The sequence below is a fragment of the Dromaius novaehollandiae genome, chromosome 2, assembly GCF_036370855.1.
Source record: "Dromaius novaehollandiae isolate bDroNov1 chromosome 2, bDroNov1.hap1, whole genome shotgun sequence".
Taxonomy (NCBI): Eukaryota; Metazoa; Chordata; class Aves; order Casuariiformes; family Dromaiidae; genus Dromaius; species Dromaius novaehollandiae.
The window spans coordinates 121,631,743-121,656,498 of NC_088099.1; the positions used below are offsets into that span (position 1 = coordinate 121,631,743).

General features: G+C 36.7%; 1 protein-coding gene across 5 annotated transcripts in view; it reads right to left on the reverse strand.

Moving 5' to 3' along the window:
• Positions 1–24,756, reverse strand: part of CDH2 (cadherin 2) — a 124,489-nt gene that overhangs the window by 73,649 nt on the left and 26,084 nt on the right. The window lies entirely within an intron of this gene.

Consider the following 24,756-nt stretch of genomic DNA (forward strand, 5'->3'; position numbering starts at 1 on the left):
ATACTACTTTAAGGGCAGAATTTGAAGCAGCAGACAAAGATGACTGCACAATGCTTTTTAGAAGTCTTTTTCAGTGGACTAAAGCATTTTTTTGAGGTCATACATTTTATAGATTATTAATTTTGCACGGAAAAAAACAGCATTGAACGTGAGGGGCAGGATCATTAGTTTAAAAATTATTATCTATTCTTGAATAGAGATGCATATATTTATTTCTTTAATACTTTTACATTTCTGCTTTTAACACAGAATTTTAAGGACAAATTATGTCAGATAATATGCAAGATGCACAAAATCTTTTAGCCATATACTTGATATAGCCATACCAAATACTATCCTATCCCAGGACTATGAAAAGTCAGGAAATATTTTGCTTCTTTGAATTCTAAGAATTAAAGGCTTATCTCCTTTTTAAAAAGGTGATTGCTTAAAGCTTTCTGTAATTACAGATGCAGTCTTTATTACATGAACTACATCCATTCATCACATCATTTGCAGCCACACCAATCATCTTGGTATAAAACAAATATAGGTGGTTTAAAGTAATTACTCCAACTACAGTTCTTGCACGCACGTGCACACACACTTCAATGTGAAATACTGAAGTTCAATGGGGCCTTGTATTCAGTTATCCTTTCCTAGTCCATGCTCTCATCTAATTAGAATTTCTGCATCCTCTAGTCCTGCAGAATTCCTGTTACCTTCTTTTGTGTAAGAGCACTAAAGATGGTAATTTACGTCTAATTAACGGAACTGAGTCATAATGAGCTTCTTTCTTTTAGACATGATTTGAATGTTGAATGTCCAAAATAACTAGCAAAACTGGGCTTTTAGTCCTGCTTCATGTTAAATTTTTTGCAACACAATGCTCTTATTCAGACCTCCTTGCCTTGCATTACAGTCAGAGGGCTGGAGGTTATTCACACTGCAAAATTCTTAAGATGGTCTGCACAAAAGGATTTAGCCTCATGTCACCAGCTTTAATATTTTAGCTAAGCAGCCATGTTGAAACACGCAGGCCGACTTTCTCATCCTTCAGTGTCTGCTGATTTTCTCCTCCACCTTTGAAATGGTATCCTTTGAGCACTTGCTGAATTTGACAGCGTTCTTTATGAGGGATCAATTTCCATGTGAGAGAGACAAAAGGCAGGATGAAAGTTGGAAGGCGAGCACACAAAGGGCTGCTCATCTGTATAAAGAAAAGCATGGTAAAGCAGTTCTACTACTGAACCAAGATGAACCACTAAAATGTAATGATGTAAATAAAGACTAAAGAAAAACTAAAGCAGGAACAAAAGCACACACAAAGATGTAACAGGAAAAGAAACTGAGCTCAAGAAACACTCAAGAAGAGAGGAAACTGCTGTTGATTCAGTGAATCTAACCACAATGTGCTTTGGAGACCCTGACCAATCATGCCAAAAGATATGCCAAATTCTTGTTGTGAAGTATCGTGTTTTTATCACTGTGTTTTAAGCTAAACAGATAACTATGATGGTATATATTATACAAATATTAGTATATTACTATAGACACGAAAACAAAAAAACCTGCCCATACAGGATCAGGTACGCCATCAAGCCACAACCTTAAATTGCTTCATTCTTCTACCTTCAAGTGAAGTACCACAACTTTGGAACATAAGAAGCCCCAAAGAGTGTCTCATCTGCACAGTCCTGGTGTCCCGGTAAACTCTGAAAGGATGCATGAAAGTAGAGCTCCTCATGCTACTTTGTAGGATTGGGCCTTCCCTGTCTGATTTTGCAGAAAACTACAGAGGTAGACTCTCTGTAGCAAAAGATGTGACTATTTTGTGGGCTACCTAATACATACGATGAAGATTAGGAAGAAACATCATTCTAAACATTCTGCATTATAGTAATTCTGTGTGTTAGCTATTACACTAAATTTTACAACCATTTTTTCCAAACTGTAATTTTAAGTAGAGCCATCTTCTTTAACGTTAAACTATCATGCCTGATGTCAAGTGACATGTAAATAGTTATTCATCCACCTACTCTTTTTTATCCGTAGTTCACTGCAAGTACAAAGTTATGACAGTAAAAATAAAAACTCAGACTGAAGTTATAAATATTAAAATCATGTTACTAGAAAAGCATTCACAGATTAGATTTTGTATTGGTACGGTCACCTTACTTGCAGCAATCTGTATTTCCATGAATATTGTTGCCTCCAATTCTCTAAAAGCCTCTCCAAATTTTCATGGAGCACAGAACAACTTAAATAGGCATGACATTAACTTTTCAGCTATTCTCATGTTACCTCCCTGCTCCCTCTACTTCATTTTTTTAATGCAAACTTTTGCTTGTAAGGCAGAATGCTAGTCTTCATACTATGAAATGAATACAGTATGATTTACCTCATGAACTTTTAATTCATTCGATCTGCCATTGCGAAGCAAAACTAAGTAAGAACTATAGAGCTTTTATTTTGTGTTGGTCAAAATAGTTCATGCATATTAAGTTTATAATCTAGTTACTGGGCAAAAATACTTAAGTTATAAAATAGAAAAATTGATAATTTTTCAATTGGTTTAAGAGCACCAGTTTTTAAAACTGAATTATAAAAAGAGCACTAACCAGTTTTACAGTCATGTGAAAAGAAAAAACAATGTCTGCTTGAAAAATTTGCTTCTCAAACATTCATTTTGTTAACATATTATTCTAGTCTTCTATGTTAATGATTTATTAAATGCAGTTTCCAAAGAAATTTACCATATGAAGAAAACAGCTTAAGTACACCACACTGTATTAAAACTGGTCATTATTTGGAGAAATATTGATATTGAGATGAGTTCAAAAATGGAATTGCATTCATAAGCACTAGTGATCTCAATCAATTAAAAAAAATCAAACATGAATATTCTTACTAAAATTACTATAGTCTTTAAACACAAGCACAGAAAGTAGGAGATAGTTTGCATTTGTCCTCCTACATTTAGAGTGTTTTCCTCTAAATGAAAAAACACAAAAAAAAGACAGAAAGGACAACGTCATGAGCTTGTCAATAATCTTTTTCCTCTTTTTTCATCAATTTAGTTCTGTTCCTCTAAATAGAGTCAAACAGGTTTGCAAATGATTCTCATCATTGCACGTAAAATGCATTTGTATTGCAGGAGGTGCACAGGGCAGATCAAAAGACAAGCGGGGAGGGCAACTGCTAATAAGAACATACACCAAGCAAAGAACTATTTGTGTAATCATTTTTTCCCCCCAAATCCAGATGAGCACAGAACTAAAGCACAGAACCGGCAATCTGTTGATGAAACCACTTTGATTGTTAATAGCGTAAGGTTCAGACTGGTAACGTCCTGCATTTTCTCAGAAGTTCACAAAACAGAGTGCCTGGAAGAGATATTTTTAAAATAGTATAAAAATGTTTCTTTTTTACTATTTACAATGCACAGTGCAAAGTACGTCAGAGATTTCAAGCATCTTTTTCTATAAGAACAAGTAAAAACCTGACAAAGCTGTGTCTAATTTTCTACCTCAAAATTTGCAAAGAACTTTAATAGTATAATGTCAAATTTGGTTTCTTTAACATTCATTTTACTCACATTATTCTACTCTTCTATTTTAACAATTTGTTAAATGTAGTTTATGCAAATAAATTCAATATATGAATAAAACAACCCTGGCTGACTGACAACGTATCAATGGCTGACATATTTTGTCACGCTAAATTCAGATTGTCTCAACATGTGCTGTACTAGACCTCACTGAGGGCTTTTTTCTTCTCTTCCTTTATGAAAACACAATGTAAAAACTTAGTTCCACATTCAGATAAAGTTTCAGTGGGTATGAAGTGAATCAGCTCCTAAAACTTAGCTTGTTGACCAATGAAATTTTCATGCTAGAGAAAATACTCCAGACAAGATTTGTTTCTGTAATTCAGGTCTCAGATTATTTATGTGGCAATAATGCCATCCATCTAACAGAATTCAAAGCAAAGTTGCAAATTTATGGAAAATTTGATTTGAAGACAAAGATAAAGACCCTTAAAACACTGTTTATAAAGTCCAGCCTGTAATATATGTGTGTTTTGTTTTGTTTTTAATAGATTTATCCCAAGGGGAAGCCCCCTTCTGACTCTTCCAAACACCAGATTCTTAGTTTCTCAACTCCTAGTTCCACCTTGTTAGAATCTCTATTCTTTACTCAGATATAAAAGCCCCTTTGTTCCTATTTTTGTATCTCTGTTTAGGGGATGGCCAATAGGAACAATAGCAGCAACAAAAATTCAGACTGGAGAGAACTAGTTTTATGCCTTGTCTATACAAGGTCACTTTAATTGCTTAGTCAGGTTTTTGCTTTGTTTCTAGTTCATGCGCCCATGCAGCTGCACTGATGCCAAGCTTATACAAAAGAAAATAAACATCATCATATACCAATGCAAAAAGTGTGTCTCACTTTATTACTACCATATTACAGAAAGACAGGATGTGCAAGAAAACATCAGTGTTCTCCTACCACCCTTTGATTCCACCAGCTACGAGTCTGTCTGAATTAAACTTTTATCATCTGTCTTCACACGGCTTCTGTTCAGGAAACGCACAAATCAGCCTATTGTCAAACACTTAATTTACTCCAGCTATCTGGGTTTTTGTGATATGAGGAGTTTATCTTCGCTTAATACAGTTTCAACACAGGACCTACTGGTTTTTAGCAGAAAACGTGCAAATGCTCTGAAGAGCAAAAGTGCATGGCTCATGCATTGTTCCATTTCTGTGGACAAGTAAATATGCACTCTTCCTATATACAGCACAAGAACACTTTGCAGCCCTTTACACATTCATACAATAAACTAAGAGCCAATATTTCAGACCCAACTGTTTAATTATCCTTGATCTGAGAAGATCATGTTTTAAAAAAAACGATGTTTCAAAAACATGATCTTCCCAAATCAAGGATAGTTTAACAGTAGTAAATACTAATCAAAAGAAATTCACCATCGCAATTACATTAAAAAAATTACAATTTTTTTTGCCTATATTAACCCCAGCTGTTGCTTTAAAGGCACTCATCTCCAGGCTTTTATTAAAGCCATAATGATGAACATTGAGTCATCCAACCTTCTCTTCTTTGGAAGGGACTCCAACTTAAAATAGGAAAAAGCCTGAAATAAAATACTATACAAAGGCTTTTAAAGATACATTATTTCAATACTTAGGGACATGGTGAATCAAAGAGCTGCTTTTTGGTTCTCTTTTCATTTATGAATAATCATATTAACAGGAGACATGCAAAACCAATTTTCAGAAAGGCAATGTACTATTCAATTCAGAGCAGAATTCACATTCCAGGACACATTTCTTTTTGAGCACTAGAAACCACTGGGCAACATTTTCACAGTACTACAAACCACAGCATAAATCCTGGGTCACAACTAAAGTGTCCTGTAACTTCTTCACAATAGCTAAAATTCCTCATTTGACTTAGCATAATGCAGCATTAGCATGTGCTAGAGACAGCTATAGCAGAAACACCATGTACATTAGGACAGAGGCTAGGAAATATATAGTACGTAATACATGGGTCTTTCTGATGTTTATTTCATAAGCAAAAGCACCAAAATATTCAAATATTTAACTCTGACCAAAATAAAGCATGATTTCCACCAGCATGAAAACAAGAATAGATTGCAATCAACTATTTATAAAATGTCACTGCTAAAAGCTGCTTGTTGGTAATGTTTTTGTTTTTTCAAGGGAACAAGGTAAAGGTTCAGGATTCCAGAAATATTCTTCTCCCTTTCTACACTTCTATCTCATTTGCTATTTTAAAACATCTTAGAGTACTGCCTTCATTAGGTGAATAAGCTTTGTTTGTCTTTCTAATAAGTAGACTAGTTACGTACATTATAATTGGGTCTTTGAAATGCACAGAACAGTCTAAACTTCTTTTGTATGGTTTCTATCTTTGTACTTCTTCAGTTGCCTATGTATGGCACCACCTCCGTGCTGTTAGAGCAGATTAAAAATGAGGCACCCTGCAATATCCACTGACACGATGAAAAGCAAAAAAAATTATAGTCTCAAAAATATTGCTTTGAAGTTGACTACAAACTTTCAGAGAAAGTGTATTGATTCATGCTGTCCAGCAGTTGTCAGTTCTCTTCAGCAGCTTCTTACTGTAAGGGATCATTCTGTTCCATATGCAGGAGTCAATAAAACGTTGATGACTTACAAAAGAAAATTGGCTGGAGAAAGCCAAAACATTGCAAATTAATTCTATTAAAAATATTCTCCACATCAATAAAAATGTGTGTGCTTTCAAGTAACTCATTGTAACCTGAACATTCTTTGTTAAACAGCATCTACACGGATTATCCAAATAATAAATACTTAGCATCTAACACCTCTGAGTTTTATACAAAATGTTTTCCCAAAGCTTGGAACAAACTGTGGTATCCAGTGGCTTATGTTAAAGAAACATTAATGCTTTAATGAGGAACACAACAGTTAAAATCATATCACTGACAGGCTTGTAAAGTACTATATCACCATGTGAGCTTGTCAGAAGACTACATGTCCATGATTATATGTTCAGAAATACTTCTTTCAAGTACTAGAAAGGAAACACAGGATTTGGAAAGGGGCAGTAATTTGAGGAAAGAAGCTTAAATTCAGAAGATACACCCAGAGTGTTGATTGTTTTTATAATCCAAAAGCAAGTTTCCAGATGAAAAAAGAACAGTTGTCTCCCTCCTCACCACATCCAAGAAGAGCTAGGAACACAATGGAAGCTTGTAGATGTTGAGAGCTTTTTTACTTTTGTGGATGCCTAAAACATTTTCCACTGGACACGCAGATCTTCATCCAACAAACCTAAGCCAACTGCTAATGGACCTTCTTTTGTTAATATATCTCTAGTAGACCTTCCACAGTCTGCAGGCAACAAACTGAAAACACGGTCATTAAATAGCTGTCTTCATTCAAAGTGAGATCTAGAAGAGAGACAAGGCCAACTGCCTATTACAGACAAAGTAGTAATGGCTGTCCAACGCATTTTAAATCCTATGATATTTGTTGTTTTATTCTAACAGAAGACATTAAAAAAAAATCTGCTATGCCAGGAAAAATCTGAGATTGAGAGATTTAACCTATTGGAAAACACTTCTGCAGTGTAACAGTCCTTCTACTTGCTTCAGTCTGAAACTAGGACAGTCACAGAGATCGCTCTTTTCTCACTGGTTCTCATTGCTTTCACCCACTGGGGCAATGAACCTCAATCACAAGTTTCTTAAAAGGCTGCTGTTAAATCTGGAAAAGCATATATTAGTTTGGGGAAAGAAAAGATCATCTTGCTTACAGTGATCTCTTACAGAGAGTTGCCAGATGGGCCAATTCCCCAGACTGATCTGCTTTCTCATTCTGTTTTCAGATATCTAACTTTCCTAAATAGTTTTAATTGTCTGACATAAAATATCTGGCAATAATTCACAGATTTTTTTTGCTGTACACTGCTATGAAAATTCTACCAGGTCTCACTAGAGTAAGAGCTGTTATTTACATTTGTAGCAATCCCCTTCTTTTTGCTAATTGCGCCTTGATCTTTGTATGTTTGAAGGTTTTGGGTTTTTCTTTTTTTCTTTTTAATGACTAAGAGTCACCAGGTCAAGTAAATAGAAAGCTACAACAGGATATAAACCTAAAGTTTTCAAAACCGGAGTATGGCTGGGGCCCCACACTTCTTTAAATCATATTCCCCTCAGAAAAAACCTGTATGTTCATTGCATTTTTCTACTTCAGACTGACCCTCCCTTCTATGTCGATGAAATTCTAGCGATGACTTTTTGACCCTCTTCAAATAACCTACAGAAGAAAAGGAATAGGACACATGCTGTTTGTGTTTCCATAGTCCTGGAAGCCTACAGGTAGAAAAACTAGTGAAAAAGGCTGATACCTGCTCTAACTAATCCTCTAGAGCCTTTGTCTTTCCAAGTCTAGGAAAGAGGAGAATAAAAAGACAAACCAAAGGAAGTTGAGCAACAAACATGAGAAGGAGCCTGGCGAGATTAATTTATATTGAAAGATTAAAGAGCTAAATATACTGTATATCTTGGCTAAGCAACAAATGAGGGAGTCTTGATAATTATCTACAAAATATTTGAAGGACACAAAACAGGGAGGAAGAGGAATTCTGTAAGGCAGCATAACCCAAGAGGGCACAGTTGGAGCACCAAAGTGGAGACAGAGTATCAGGGAAAAGACTTGCGTAAGAAGCACTTGCTATGCAGTTACGTTTAAAGAAGTAAACACTCCATCACATGGAAATTGTTAAAACAAAGGAAAAAAAAAGAAAACTAAGCAAACATGCTTCAGCAGCAATTAAAAAAGACTGCCTCTTTAGTTTCTAAAATTCTGCATCATCTCTACAGAAAAACACCCTTTAGTGTAGAGCCAGTTCTTAGCTCTTTGCAAGCTACATTACAGTGGCCAACCTGTGTCATTCACCTGCAGAATTTGTTTTCTCCTCTGCAATTTTAACATTTTCTCACATGGGTTTTGCTGGTATGGCAGGCATTATAAAACATGGATTTAGAAAGCACCATCACTGGCCAACCAAGTATAATACTAAATGATAATTTCTTTTTTAATCAAAGATCATAAATGGAAGAATAGTAAAAAAATAAAAATAAATAAAAAAGCTTTGATAGTCCTTCTCAAAAGTAAAAAATTTCCCTTGAATTAAAAAAAGCACTGCTTCTCCAAAAGAATAGGAAAGCAATATTCTGACATGCTCCATGAAGGAACACCTTACTATAGATGAAGGGGGTAAACAGAAATAAGAACCTTTTTCCTTTTTTGGGTATTGATTAAGAGCTACTAAATCTTAGTTTACTTTTTTTTTTCCTCCAGTTACAGCATCCCTCTGAAAAAACATTCATAAAACTGTTTTAAGAACCACTCTCCAGAGGGACACTGAATGAGGACAGCTGCTTGACTCTGCAATAAGAGAAGAAGTCACTACCAGGCAAACCAACAAAATGCTGTTGAAGCTGCATCGACAGCATGACGTCAAACCAGCCCAAGATAAAACTGATCAAAAGAAAGAAGCCTCTCAGAGTGAAAATGCAGGAAGGAAACCAAAGAAGGTATTTTAAGGTTGCTTTTGTAATGACTTGAAGTACTGTCTTTCACATTACTTAGAACAGGTGATTCTTAGCCATAGCATTGAAAAATGGTACCAAAGGGTAAAAGGTTGAAATCTCAGCAGTTTATACAGTTCTATATAGAAGTGTCCTCATATCAGTCCTCTAGCTCATATTGTTTTAGAACAAGTATCACAGGATAAGAAAAAGACAATGTTTTTCGCTATGTCTCACTTGGGAAAACCTACACATGCCTCCACAAAATTAAGGAGGAAGGGCCTGCTAAGGTGCCAGGCTAGCCCTCAGGGAGAGCAAAGATAACGACTGTACAGCTATAGTCTTTGAAAGGGTTTGCAGGGATGCAAAGAAAATCTATCAAAAATATCTGTCAAGAAAAGAAGTTGCACAGTAAGTCTGACCCACTCTTCACCCCCTCACACACACACAGAAAAGCCCAAATAGAAAATCCAAATGCAATACTGGATACATACTACGTAGGAATGGAGAAGAGGCTTACATATACACGCAACGAAGGACAAATAATGGTATTGTAGCATCCCTTCTAGAAAGATGCTTTCTGAACAAAGTAATGCATTGATTATGAACTGCGAGCCAAATGCTAAAAGCCAATACACCTATGAAAGAGTAAGTACAATTATTTTTGGAGGGTGTGGGGGATGGTTTGAGTAAGTACCAGGATAATGCTGTTTCATTTATTTATAAGTATGCAGCATATCTATAAACAATGGGGCTGTACCAGAATTGCTAAGCATACGTGCCAGAACTAGAGCTAGAAAAATAAAGGCTTAGCTGAATCCACAGAATTTTTAATACTGCAGATGATAAAGAAAAATACAGTTTAAACTTAGGTTCTAGATTGAAAACACAGGGCTAGCAATTAAAGCGAACATAATTAAACTTGTAAAGTCTACATATTTGGTATAGATCCTGTTGACAGACAATGCGGGGGAAGCACAATGCCATTTTTACAGGCATTTTTAAGATGAAAATAGAATAGTGTCCTCTGTTGATTTTTTCTGCTAGCTCACTGTCTGAATCCTGTAAATATCATAGCTTTCAATTTTAATTTCTGAAATAAGTACCATTCTGTGAAACATTACTATGTGTGAGAGAGCCTTCAAATTTAGATTAAATGCCATTAAAATCGTTATAAGATTTTCCTCCACATTTTTTAAATTACATTTAAAATTACACCCCTTATGTGTGGGATATATCCTGACAACAAGAAATAGTTAGAGTATCTTAAAGATTTTCTGGCAACACTGACCTTTGATGCTTGCTGCTTACAGTAATTATCTTCTAGATGGAAAAAAGTGTCATTACTTCCCTTTAAATGTGATAGCTATCTGTTAATAACAGCTGTAAATACAAATAACGGCCCCAAATAATCTCAGATTTATATGATGCTCTTGCTCAAAACAAGATTCGTTTCCAAGGTCAGTTTTATTTTAAGACGACAATGTGATCATATTGGCCTACCGCTTTTACAACGGGGCACTATCCGAAAGGGCACTTCCATTCCCCACCGCCTGCAGCCCTGCTGTCAGCCTGCCTCTTAGTTCCAATTTTTTTCCTATAACTCAGGCACAGTTCACAGAATTTACTTTTCCCTTCTTGGAGCCTAATTTTAAATCCTTATTCAATATAGTGTCCCTTGGCTCTGAACACGAGATAGCAATTAGATTTTACTATTTGAGGGATAGCACTCAGACTATGTGATTCCTACTCTGTAATTTGTCTGCTGCCCCCTTAAGTAATCAAATTCTTAAGCCTAAACCACCCTGTATTACTTTGCTTTGTAGCGCTCAAGTAATGTTTGCAATTTCCAAAACAAACACTTTCAAAACTAGAAGGAAAAAATGCACCTCAAGTTATCTGATCCCCATATTCTGGGCAAGTCATCAAGCAGGATGACTACAGTTTGTCCTTTTGTACGGCACCAAGATTACTCTCCACCCTTTATACCCTTCCTCATCATACAAACATATCTTTGGCAGGGGTTGTCAAGCAGAGAAGTCTTAAATAGGCCATCTGTATGGAGAGAATTTCATCCGCAAACTCCAGTTAGTGCTTCTCAGTATTTGTATATTTTGGGCATTAATCTTCTGCTATATAACTTATGCAGACAGTTCAAAAGTACAAGAAACTCATTACATTAATCTCAACATTCAGTCTACTTAGACTTCTCTCGTGGAACTCGGAACAGCATCGACAAATTAGATTGTCTGAGTTGGAATGGAAAAGCAGAGGAAGTGCAGAAGGGTTTTTGTCAGACAGACCCACACTTTCCTGTGTTCACCTTTTGTATTTTAAGTTTGCCCCTCTAAAGCTAGTAACAAAATTAAGCATTAGCCCAGAATTTTGGCTACCTCATTTTTGGCTCACTAACTTGATGCCTTAAATGATCAACATCGCAAAACTTCAGGAAAAACAGGCAGCTTTAAGGTATGTCAAAACAGCTGACATAGATGTTGGGAAAAGCATGGTTCAGTATCAAGATCATCACAGAATCCAAATAATTTTCAATTAAAAAAAGCCTCATGAACAATTTTGTAAATAAACACCATTAAAGAACTGACAGTCTCCTATCTTTTTCCAAGCTAATATATTTGTGAAAAATAGTTTATAAAGAAATGCAATAAGAATGCCTATTTTTGGTCATTTTATATGTTTTATAAATGTGTAAGAAAATTCAGTTTAAGAAGCTGATCTTTTACTGTATTAGAATTCATGTTTGCTGTAAATTTCTAATTCTTAGATGTATATAAAAATGTGCCATTAATCATTATATATATGTACACTGATTAATATTCCCCAAACTGTACACAATCTACAACTTGCTTTTTTAGCCCACCTATACAAAGAAAAAATGAGAATGTTTGCAAATGCCTCAATCTGAGGCAGCATTTTCTTACAAAGGATAAGCAAAAACTTCCTTCTTATATTTTAATTAGCTAACTTGCAAATCAGAAAGGAGATGAAGACTAACAATTTACATCTTCTGTAGCTAAGACTTTGTTGTCTACCAAAAGAACACCCTCCCACTTTGGGCCTTAGAAGACTGTTTTTCCTTTAGCATCCTTCCAGTAGCTACTGACACGATTTATCTTAAAAGAACTGCTTGTTTACAATACAGATATTATTCTGTCACAAATTAAACCCAATTATACATTTTTTAATTATTAATTAAACTGTTTAAAAACCTACTGGTACCATTTTGGTAGGCAAAAAAGCAATAACCCAGCAACTGGAGAGGAGGAACTTGAGGGAGCTTTGAAAAGTGAGAACTACTGGGGGTTGGGGTTGCAAGACAGTTAATTAAAAAAAATCTAGATGTTCAGTGAGCATGACAAATGGTAAAAAGATAACAGACTCTTACTTTAGCCTTGGCATTTGACCAAAAGGTTCCTTTCCAGCAAGGAAATAAAGTATTGCAAGCTACCAACCATTCAGAACATCTGTAAATATAAGCTTCTTTTGAACATTTATTCATTCTTAACATATGCCCTCATTAACTTTTTCTTCTAATTTCAATCTAAGTCAGTGGATTTTTTAGCCACTGCTGAAGGACAAACTGTAAGTACCCAGCTAAACAGGTCCAGCTGTTGCGATAGCAAACAGATGAAATGCAATCACACACGCTTGGGGCTCTGCCAATTCTAACGCATCCTGATACGCGGGTGCTCAGATTTTAATCATACAGCAGCTACAAGACTCTTCAGAGCCCATAAGGAGAGTCAACTTTAGCAGTAAAGCCAAATGCAGAGTTACTAAAAAGCAAGTTTGCTCTAAACATCAAGATATCTTACAATTTGAAAAGCTTTTCTGTTTCTTTAACACTTAAAAACTTTACTAAAAAGGCACACTGATTACCTACTCTTTCTGGATTTCTAGTAGTCACATCTAAAGGAACAAACTATTTTGTTCTGATCTCAAGAATCATCTCTAAGCTGGTACCAGTTCCATTCAACTGACTTCTTTTCTAGGACATGCTCTGGTTTTTTTAAAGTAACATAAGCATATAAAAGCATTATATAAATGTTAACAGTTTAGCGGAGTAAATGTTTTCCTCCTCCTCCTCAAAATCTGGAAATGAGAGGATCCAAACAATGAGCAAGAGTTCATGGAGGGCTTCTGCATAGAGATTTGTACTATGAAACACATGGCTTGCACTTGAAAGTGGTATGTCCAGCATTCCTACCAGTACCACCTACATTCTGCCTTGCACTACAGCTTTTGGTCATAAAAAGAATCAACCACATCAAGAACAGGACTGTGACCAAACAACGCCATAATTTTACTGTGCACAGAAGGGAGGAAGCAACCACAGTTCTGTACAGTAGCTTTTACTTTTCTCTCTCCATTCCTCAAAAACATAAGAGAGTTAAGTCACCAGTTAAACTGAAATACACTCAAATTCATTTATTTTGTTTAAAGCGTATCCAGGCAAAGCTTGTAATATCTTGGCCATCTCCAAAAACATCACAGTAAAAAGTCAGTCACTTTCCTCCCTCAGCCAATCAGCAAGTTAAAAGCAAGAAAAATTCCAGTCTCAACACTGCAATAAAGAAAGTTAAGAAGGTTGTGGGGGTTCACCTCCCCTCCACTTTATTTTTAAGATAACAAAATCTCCCCCCACCCTGTAATCTTGTTTTGAGAATGAATATAGACCTTTGAGTACAAATATAGGCCTTTGAGTACAGCATGTTGTGGAAAGGCTTCCTATAAAACAAAACCACAAACATTTAAGTAACTTGACAGATTATAGGTTTTATGACAAAATAAGCTAATTTAGGTCTTGCACCACATCCCAAGACTGCAAAAGACAACCGCCACAGAACATTTTTCGCCCTTTTTTCAGAACTATTTTGGCCTCTTTGTTGTGTAATCTCTGTATCCCTGTTCTGTTATTACATTTTCAAGAAAGCACTCAATCTCTTGTTAACAATAATTATACTACTCAACATATAATTTACATAGAACTTTTCAGAAAGAACAAAAACTTGTTTCTATTTCACAACAGGAATTTTAGTCTTATGAGATGATCGGTTCTTAGTACATAAACCTCATCTGAACCTGATGTCTTAACCCCCAATATTTCACACAATTATCTCATACAAGAAAGTGTAAGGCTGTACAACAAGAAACTAAAAGGTCTATTTGCAGCATGATCTAGGTAGAACTACTAGTACTAGAAATATCTACCTTACACCTACAATGTTTTTGGCTTACATTAGCAATGGATGTTAGCTTTCACCACCCGGATGTGCCATAACTTCAGAAAATGCACAATGCAGTTACGGGCTATTAAATGACAGGCACTAGCCTGTTCCTGTAGGAAAGTATGGTTCTCTGGATCCTCTAGTTTGCTGAAGCAATGGTGGGATTGGCTCTTGAGGTAAAGCACTGAAAACATGGCTTTCTGATTTGGCAAGTTGGGGTTATAGAGTAGGGGGATGGTAGATACGGTGGCAAGAGCAATGCTGGGGTCTGCATTTAGGAAAGCGGGAGGAAAAGATGCAGAGGTACAAGGCTGGATCCCGAATTGGGGGGTGGGGGTGGGGGTAGGAATACAGTGCAAGTACAGGGGAAGACAGATTTGGGAGTCCTCAATCAACTCATTCAAGAGTTTGTCACTACATGGTACAAACTAAGTCAAAAGGTCAGTTTAGCCTACATGTAGCTACTGTGAAAAGACTGTGTCAGATCAAATAGAAGAATGAACAGTGGAGCAGACAGATTCTGCCAAGCAAGTTTGGGGCTATTCCTGTAACATTATTATTAGTTCTCACATTCAGAAAACCCTAGAGAACATCTCCCATGTTTCCCCATGAAGCAAAACCAGCTTTTTAAAGGTAATTTAGCTAACTAGTAAAAAGGATGGAATGAATTTTACATGGCATTTCACCAGTACTGCCTTGACAGAAGATTACAGACATCACAAAATGTGGGTACTGTGTGATGGTTAGACCACAGATAGCAATAATGCTACCCTGAACTACACAGGGCTTTTCATTGTCAGTGCGCTTTGCAAACAAAGAAAAAAACATCCCCCTCGTTGAGACAAAATTTTGCCTTGAAAAAAAATGAAAGCTTCAAACTCCTGACACCTTCCTCCTAACTCTCCTTCTCGGACTCACTCCTCTTCAGACTTCAATTGACGATTAAGTATTCTAACTCAAGTCTCTTCACTCTCAGGGGGTGTAAAAGAGAACAGAAGACAGCCTTGATTTAATACAATGACACTCATTCTCTGATCTATTAATTCTGTATTGATTCTCTGAACCACACTTGCCAATGGTTCAAAGGACTAACATTGGAAAATTGAGGGTTTGTCTTTTCTTATGAGAGAGAACATCAAGGTAGGTTCTACAGAATCACCAGGGTACAGCTGGTGTAAGAAGCAATTGGATATGGTCTCTCCCACCTGAGTCAATAATACATGTCAGCAGTAACCTAGATCAGGGAAAAAACTCAAATAGTTACCAACTGTTAAGCACTCACCCAAGTTTGTGAGCTCAATCCAGCTACCGGAAAAATCCATCTTAGAAACAAAAGACGCATACATCTTGCTATCCTATTGGATGTGATTCCTCACATCCAAACACAGTAAAAGTCATCATGCCCTTCGAAAGGTGCAGATAATCATCTGCCCATACTTTTTTCTTTTTTTTAAAAAAAAATGATGAAACGTCAAGAAATATTTACAGAGGTTAATGAAATAAACTTTTTCCAGGCTAGCACTGTTCATATCTATTACAACATACGGAAATCTGATTTCGGCACACTTAATCCAGTAGCTTTTGCGAGCACTAACGACCATTAAATCTATTTAAATGACAAAGAATCTGAAAGCCATATATGAACCAAGCAAAGACTTCCTTACTTCCTTTTAAAAGAAGTCTGGTTTGAGCCAGTCTCAATCTAAAGAGGACAGAACATTAGCTGTCAACAGAACAAATTTTGTTTCTTAAAAGAACACACACTGTCACAATTTCCAAATTTCTTTCCTTTCTAAGCCAAAAAATTTCCTTGGAGCTGAACCCCAGTGCAATGCTATCCTCCCTTTAAATATTTCTTCAGGCATTTTAAAGGCAAGCTTAATTTAGCACACAAAGGGCACAGGTAGCTGGGTTGCATGTCACATCTAACCACCTAACAGTAAGGATCCCAAGATTCTTCATATTACTATTCTGGGCATTTTAAAACAATAGATCTGCATTGTTTTATATAGCCAGACAGAAAAACAAAAGGGAAGCACAAGACTTATGCTCACATTATAAAGCTTTCTCTTTTTTCACCTCAGGGTTTCATCATTTCTATTAATAGTATTTTTGTCCCCTTTGTATGTTTTATTGTCGTACCTTACAGACTGTTCCAGTGGAGAAACAAATGACTAGTCCACCCAGTACGGCAGGATTTGACCCTGATTCTTCCTCCTTCAGCTATATGAGATGGCCACAGAAATGTGATACAAAAGTCAAATACTCACTGCAACATTAAAAATATTCAACGTTCAAATTTTCACTGCTCATTTGCTTTAATTTTTGCCTTTGCCTGAAAGTTTCATATTTACACTTTAACTGACATATGAAACAAAAATGGCTACCAACTAATAATAGATCTAGTAGAAAATAGAGTCAGTATCCATGCACTAAACTTTATGGAAAAACTTATCATCTGCAGATAACTTCTTAAATCACACCCACTACATGCTTCTTGAGGCATGCAGCCCTTTTTATTTCTTATCTCTGCTCTATGGTCAGAGACAAAGTCACTGGACCAAAATAGACCAGAGCCACTTTCTGCCTTTATCATCCTAGAAGCTCTTTAGTGATATTTGCCTGAAGAATTCCACATGGCGAGCTAAACGAACAGAAGCGCATTCAAATACTGACCTCAGCATAGCTGAAGCTGAATGACTGCTGGAAACATTTTACACATGCGCACACACAAATTCCAACGCATCTGACATCAAGGTGATAGCTAGAGATAAAGGCCATTAATTCTTTCGTATACCTTTTGCGTAATTTGCTTTAAATAGTGTTGGCATCTATAGCATTCAAAGAGAATTTTGATACACTTGCCTTTTTCTGGTCTTACTTATTCCAAATTCTACTCAATTACTTTTCTTTAAGTCAGTGAGAAAACAGATTAAAAAAAAAAAGGAGGAACTGCATTAAAGGACAGAGAACCAATTGATATATCTTACTCAGAGACTGGCCATAACAAAAAAAACCTTTCTTCTCCGAAGCATAATATTAGATTAGTTGAAGCTACAAAGCTTAGCAGAAAAAGAGAAGTTAAACCATCATCCTCAGCTTTCTACATGCTAAAATACTGAAAGCACCAAGTCAGCAGTTACTGACACCCTTGTAATATGTAGCAGTTTAACTCTGAGCTGCTGCTGTGGTGGGGGGCTTTCCCCTTTATTCTCCTCACTACTTTTTGGTTATAAAAGACTATTTCAGCTGAACATGTAAAAAGATTTTATTTTACGATTTCTTATATTGTTTCCTACCGTGCCATGGGTGAAACTTACAGCAGAGTGTCTCTCTTTGAGAAGACATTTTTCTTTAAGGGCAATTCTACTTGAAATAGTCTCTGGAAGCTTATTCTATAGCTAGACACTTCTTAAATAGTCAAAGCGGCAAAGAAAATAATCTTCCTTCTTTTAAAATGCACTGCCAAGAAATGCACAAATGCCTTGGGCAAGGCACCCAAGACCTGGAGACTGCGACTGAGTCTTCATTCCCAGATGAGACTATATCCAGTGCGAGGATGGAGCACAGGACCTAATCTCTTTAGATCAGAGATTAGCCTGGCTTGATAGAACTGACGGCATCTTATGCCTCAATAAATCCAGCTGCTTACTACTCACCTGCCCTCCCTTTCACAGACACAGTAATGCCACCATGCCTCGGGGCTGCCAACGCTTCTTCTTCTAGTCTCACTTCTGCTGTCACCAAGCAATGAGAACCAACTAGCGAGTGCAACTCTATTCAGATCTTCTTGTCCCCAGTACTTTCGACTGCAAGTGCACAGTGCAGACATTTCCAGATTAGCCCAACAGACTCAAATTAAACTCCAACTGACCACTGCAGCCATAAATCTTGCAACATGCTGTACCTGCCCAGTGAGAATGTCAAGAAAGGATAAGAAGAAAACCCAGTTTCAAAGCACCAATTTTTATTTTCCAGGGATGCGTGTGTTGTTGTTTTGTTTCAAACAAATCATGACTCAAATATTTTCCACATGAAGTTCCATGGTCATGAGTTACAGTGGTGGAGGGCTAGAAAGACGGAAGTCTACATTCACTATGCTTACATCTAACCAAGAAGCAGTGACAAGACAAAAGCTACCTTGACCAGTGATAGAAGCATAAAGCCTAAGAAACCAAGTAATATGACAAATGGATAATGATAAATTACACCTTTTACAGAGCAAATATTTTGTTTCAGTAAAGGCAACTATATACTTGGATTTCCAATTAACCTTGCACTTACTTTCCATCCTTCTGGTGATACCCTTCTAAGGCTGCATTTATGGAAGACAAACTCATCTGGATGTCAAAAACTGGTTTTACATACTGAGCTGTTTTATGAAGAATGGTATAAAATAAGACACTGAAGAGTTGTATAGCAGATTATGTAAAAACACAAGAAGAGTATTTTTAAAAAAACCAAAAACTTCAGTACACAAGCACATTTATTGCATTACTGGAAAGTCCAATGTCATCTTTTTATGTTAACAGGAAAGCTGAAGGAGTAATTGTTCTGAACCCCCAAACTGAACACTGTACATTTTTGAAACTAGTCAATAATTCTTACGATCCAGCTCTAGAAATCCTGTTCTTATGAGTTCTACAAAGTTGTGCTTACTTTCTAATCCCAATGCTATATAGCTTTAAAAGTGTTCCCAAACAACAAACACTACTTTTGAAATTGAGATAGTGTGCAATTTAAGCCTACACCCAAATATAAAAAAGACAGCATTATTAACAACTGTGTTGGATTTGTGTGATAAAGAAAAAATACAAATACTTGTACTAGTTTATCTTTTTTGTTACACAGTTACGAATGGCATGTGTCTCGACAATCAAATAATCTCCGAAAAGGAAAGGAAAACGGTAATGTCAGAACTGCTTATATGTTCTGCAAAATCCACAGATCATTTCTTTGCTTGGTGAGATTCTGAAGTTGTCAGGGCCTTGCTTTTCAGCATTCCTCCCTACTGCAAGGCTTTAACTGGCTGCACAGGAAGCAATAAAGTAGAGAAAGGAGGGAAAAAGGCAGTTCTTGGACCTCCATTTCTGGGGGATGGAGAAAGCCCTCCTGGAGAGCAGGGGGGCTGAACAAAGCAAGAGGAGAACTCTTTCTGGCAGCTGCCATCCCTTAGTCAACCTAGCCTGCAGCAAGCATAGCAAGTACTATAACTAAGGCTCCAAATCTCCAGCAATCTTTTGAAATTCCTTCTGATGCATAAAAGGACACAGGCACTTGCTCTGAAGAACAGCAACCAAGTCTTTTTGAGAAGCAAAAAGATTACCTAAAAGTAGAACTCTGTTCTCTATAGCTTAATATACCTTGTATACTAGATCAGCTCACAGTATGTTCTACTCTGTCAAGAGCAAGAACTTTACTTCTACAAGAAAAGAGGAATGGTGAAGCTGTGATCAACGATTTCACTCTTCTGCTACAAAGGAACTCTAGGACATGATAAAGCCTGTCTACGCCAGAAAGAACTGTGTGTGTGACTGGTCTAGGAAGCAGCTTTTCCAGGAACATATCATAAACTTCACTACTTTTCAATCCAAAGGAAAGACACACACAGAAAAATGACAGATTGAAGTTCTGTTGTTTAATGCCTTACCAGGAGATGTTCAAGGTGTATGGAAAACAGGCTTGAGCAAAATGAATTTAGGAAGTAAAATACAGATTTCAAGCACCATGGTGGCAGTTGGTTTCTTCCTTCATCTCCCAGAATACTTGCAATAATTGAGAAGCATGTTAACTGTCATGAACTATTTACTGATTCCCATTTAATAGATGCACAAATGCAAGTATATCAAAATTATTTTTTTAATGTAACTTTTAATTTTCTGTCATTTTGAATACTCAAATTCAGTGTCTTGTACTGGATTTCAGAAACTCTGAACGTTATCAGCTTTCCAGGATGCCTTCAGATTGCTCTACTTTTCCATCATTACAACCTACTTCTGAGGTTTTGGACCACTATAAGTGGTGCAAAGCAAGCAGGCACTGAATTCAGATGAGAAAGTCATTCTAGAATACTTCTGTCTAAACACTGAAGATTTATTTTCTTGTTCTCATAAAAGCGCAAGCATTTTAATAAAAGAAAACAAGTTAAAAAAGAAATGTCACTTTAATTAATTTTTGGCATCATCAATGAACATTTTTTTAAGTTTGTTTAGGAAATTAAAATTATTGGTAAAGCCACACTGTATTGCATTGAAAAGCCCCCTCTGGCCACAGTTGTCAGCTTTTACTTTCAGAATCAGGATCTGCCCATGGGCACCAAGATAGCTTGTAGCTAATAGGCCCATTAGAAGTCAAGGAAAAATTAAAAAAAAATCCATGGAAACCAGTATGAAACCCTAGTATTACTTTAGATGTTTAGATTATGCAGTTGCACATCACTATTCTGATAGTACCAACTTTTTTTGCATTAAAAAAAAAAAAATCAAGCTTTAGCTTTCAGTTAAATGAAAACTCACAGTAAGAAATCATTTAAGCCATAATTAAAAAGCAAGCAATAGAACTCCTGACCACGAGTTCCAATTAAAATAAAATCAGATATCAAGAAAATCTGTCTGAAGAAACATACCTCTGTCATCATATATATTCTGTTCTATGTCTTATATAAAGTGCACTAATTATTAGTCTCCAGAGACATCCTTATTCCTATTCATCCTTGAACAGGAAAACAGCATGCTTGTCATTCACTACAGTATTCACATATTACATGTAATATACATAAAAAATAACTTAGATACCCTTCCCAGCCTATAAGATCTACAGAAGATTTTACAGAAGTCACTCTTTTCCAGGTGAGATATTCTGAAGAAGCAAAAATCTAAATACTAGAAATTTACTAAATCTATGATTGATTTTAGACTACTAAGCAGATTTGCCTTGAATGATAAGCACTCTCAGGAACTCTGGATCTAATTTTCCTGTCTTATACTACATTTATACTTACGTAAATCCACCAGTTTTGATGAACTACTTTTATGCTGACCACTAATTTGAGAGAAGAAGTAGATTTTACTATAAAAAGATGTTTGGATGTTTGCAGTAGATTATTTAAAAAGCTTTTTTGTTAAAAAAAGTAAACTTTAAAAATGCTGTCTAAAAAAAATTGTAGACTTCAGCTTAAATGGAAACATTCCTGTTCCTTTCACCTCAAACACCATCAAACTAATAACAAGTCACAGGATGCATGAGGGGGAATCTTTCCTTATTTTCTTTATTCACTCTTTTTTTTCTACGCCAAGTGCCACCCACAATCAAAACATTTGGAATAAGACTTCAACCTCAGCTCTATTTCATGCCTTAAGAACACCAAGCCCTCCCCGCACAAGAACTTACTGCAGAAAACAGTTGTAAGGCCACTTCTCAAGACTGCCTTAAAAGTCCTTGGGACCAAAAGTGGAGCCCTATGCTACCTTCCACAGCTGCCTATTCTGCCCCTCTGCCTGGAGGCACTGCCTTGTGTGGCCTGACACAAGAAAACCTGCATCCCTGTCTCAGCTGCCCTAGCTTTGATTCCATTCTCTTGGCTTTGACACATCTTTATTGATAATTTAAACAAGGCTGTGACCCAGAGAGGTGAAGCACAGGCACACGGTCAGTTTGACCAATATTACTACGTAATGGTGGTCTCCCGCAGAGAGCCAGCACAGCTATATGGAGGCAACGGCCTCTACAACTGCTGCAGAAGGCTCCAGCAGAGCACTCCCTCCAATCTCTCAATATAGGAAGAGTTTGAGGAGCAAAGCACTCCAGTGACACCCCTTGAGTAGCCCAGGCAGACTGTTATGTCTTATATGATCCCAGATAACTCGAGAAACAGTTCAAGATGAGGTTCATACAGAGGTGACTTTCAACTATGGTAGTTGGCTTTGCTCACTTCATCAGGCTTTGCGTATTCGCAGAGACATATGACTCTTACTGTCTGAACAGACTGCTGTTTGCTTAGGCTTTTATTACTGAATGGTTTCTCACAGCTGAGGGAGAGAATGGATGGACACGGGAAAGATTAAAATGCTGCACATCATTCTCACATTTCACAGAAAGGCTCCACTTAATGGTGAAGTAACCGTGATTTATACATTCATAAAAAAATGTAATCACAGTGAAAAGGTCATCTTGTTTGCATACTAGATGCTCAATTCAACCACTCCAGTTTTGCAGATCTATTGCACCTAAAATGACAGCAAAGCAATACTCTTCTCCAGAGATGCAGGATGAAGACATACGCAGAGGATGGGGGATATTTACAGACTCAGCTAGGATGCAGTTTGCCTATTACAGTTATAATGATTTAAGCAGAAAATACTGCAAAAGGAGGTGGTCTTGCAGTGCCACAATCCCATCTCCCTCTTCTCTCAGAACTATCCGAAGCACAGCCGCAGGACAAGCTGATTCATCTGCCTGGTCCAGTGGAATATCACTCTTTTTTTGCTTCAGGGTAAGTCCTCCATTTGATCAGCCAGTTGAATCAATTCATACTGAAGCTGCACAATCACTACACCCAGCGCAAAAGAAGCATTAGGACGTCAAGACAGGGCTAAAAGAAAATGTGGGACTGCCCTTTTCAACAGTTACTTACTCTTAGATCATCTTAAACATAACACAAAACTTCAGCCTTAGATGTAAGAAGATATACTCGCCTAAGCTCCACAAGGTTATCTTCTTTCTGGTGCGAGTCATACTTCAGAAAAATTAGTGTCATTCAGTCCCTTGTAAATACAACAAATTCTTTTTCCCTTCCTCTCCCAGTCCACTACCCTGTGGTCCTGCTACTTTTTACTGTACCAAAACATTGACCAAACTTTAAAAGTTAGCCACCTCATCCAGAGCCCTGTAAGTACATCTGCAACAAACCTGTCGGTGCATCTGGATCTAAGAAGGACGCCCAAGCCAGACTGGTACCAGCAAACCTTACTGTACTCTGCATCTGTTTTATGTTTGTCTCTCACTAACAAGATACGCCTTGCTATTTGGGAACTGCTGCTCTATGAAGCAATTCAGAGCATGCACCAGCCTATATTCTCTAAATGGGTAACTGTACTGTTACTGTAGAGGGAGCTTGGAGCAATTAATCTCCTATTCCTGAAGTTGGCCTTTTGTCAATAACCCCACATCATCATCTTTCAAGTCTTTTGATCATAGAGAAGTTAACTGTCTTTTCTCTTTTTTAATACTGCCTGGAACTTTCAACAGCTATCTCAGAGAGGGCCCCGATGATTCAAATCATGGAACCTGCCTCGCAGCAAAACTATTTTAACAGCTAAAATTTAATTTTTATTTAACTTACTATTCATTATATTGCAGAAAATCTATTTCAAAGTTTTTGTAGAAACAGCAGTTCAAAAGGTGAGAAATGCTATGCTCGTCTGCATGCACATTAGCTATGCAGGCTAGTAAAGAGACTGTGCATGAATGAATATTGACTGCTGATCATTGTATCAGAACTATGCACTGGTATGTTTTGAAACAACCAAAACTACTTCCCTCTCCTTTACTGAGTATGACAGATCTGACTGTCCTCTTGACATTTCCTGCTGTTTCTAAAGACTTGTATAATACTCCCATTTTGTTAATAGAAACATTTTGCTTTTTGTTGTTGTTAAAATTAACAAAGTTAACATGAAGGATATGATATAAAATATCAGCACAGTTTTCATTTCATCCCACAAATGTTTGCTTTTCCCCCTTATTTTATTGCATGGCAGATTTATCTTATCCTGTAACAGATCAGCGCATGGCTAGCAGAAATCTTAAAATGAAAGACAGCAACATTCTGACTAAAGTAATAATACAAGGAGGGACTTGGGAAGTATACCACCAGATAAAAAAGATCTCTAGGCAAACAAACCAAGTTTGACCTTTAGTGACATTTTAACATTATATAGAGCCCAGAACATTCTCCATTTCATAAATACATGTGGCTAATGACAGACATTATTAAGAGTTGTGTAACAGCTATCAGACCATTTATCAATCTCCACACGCTTTCTAAGAAATGCTTTTAAGAAGCTGCTACAATTAAAAAAAAAAAAGAAAGAAAGAAAGAAAGAAAGAAAGAAAGGAATTATATTAAACCCTTACCAGATTCTGCTCACCTGCTAGGCTCACATCCATGACATTTTAACTGTTTGAAAATTAAAAACCATCAATTTTGACCCACAGGAACAAAGATTTCATTCATTTCTGATTTCTTTGTTTTTAAACACTAGAGTGATTATGAATTTATGTCACAGCATTTTGAAAAGAAGTCATCATGAAAACACATAGCATTCAGTTCACAGATAACTCAGAAGTTCATATTTCAGGATTTTCAGAATTTTTATGGAGGAAAATAAGAAAGGTAATT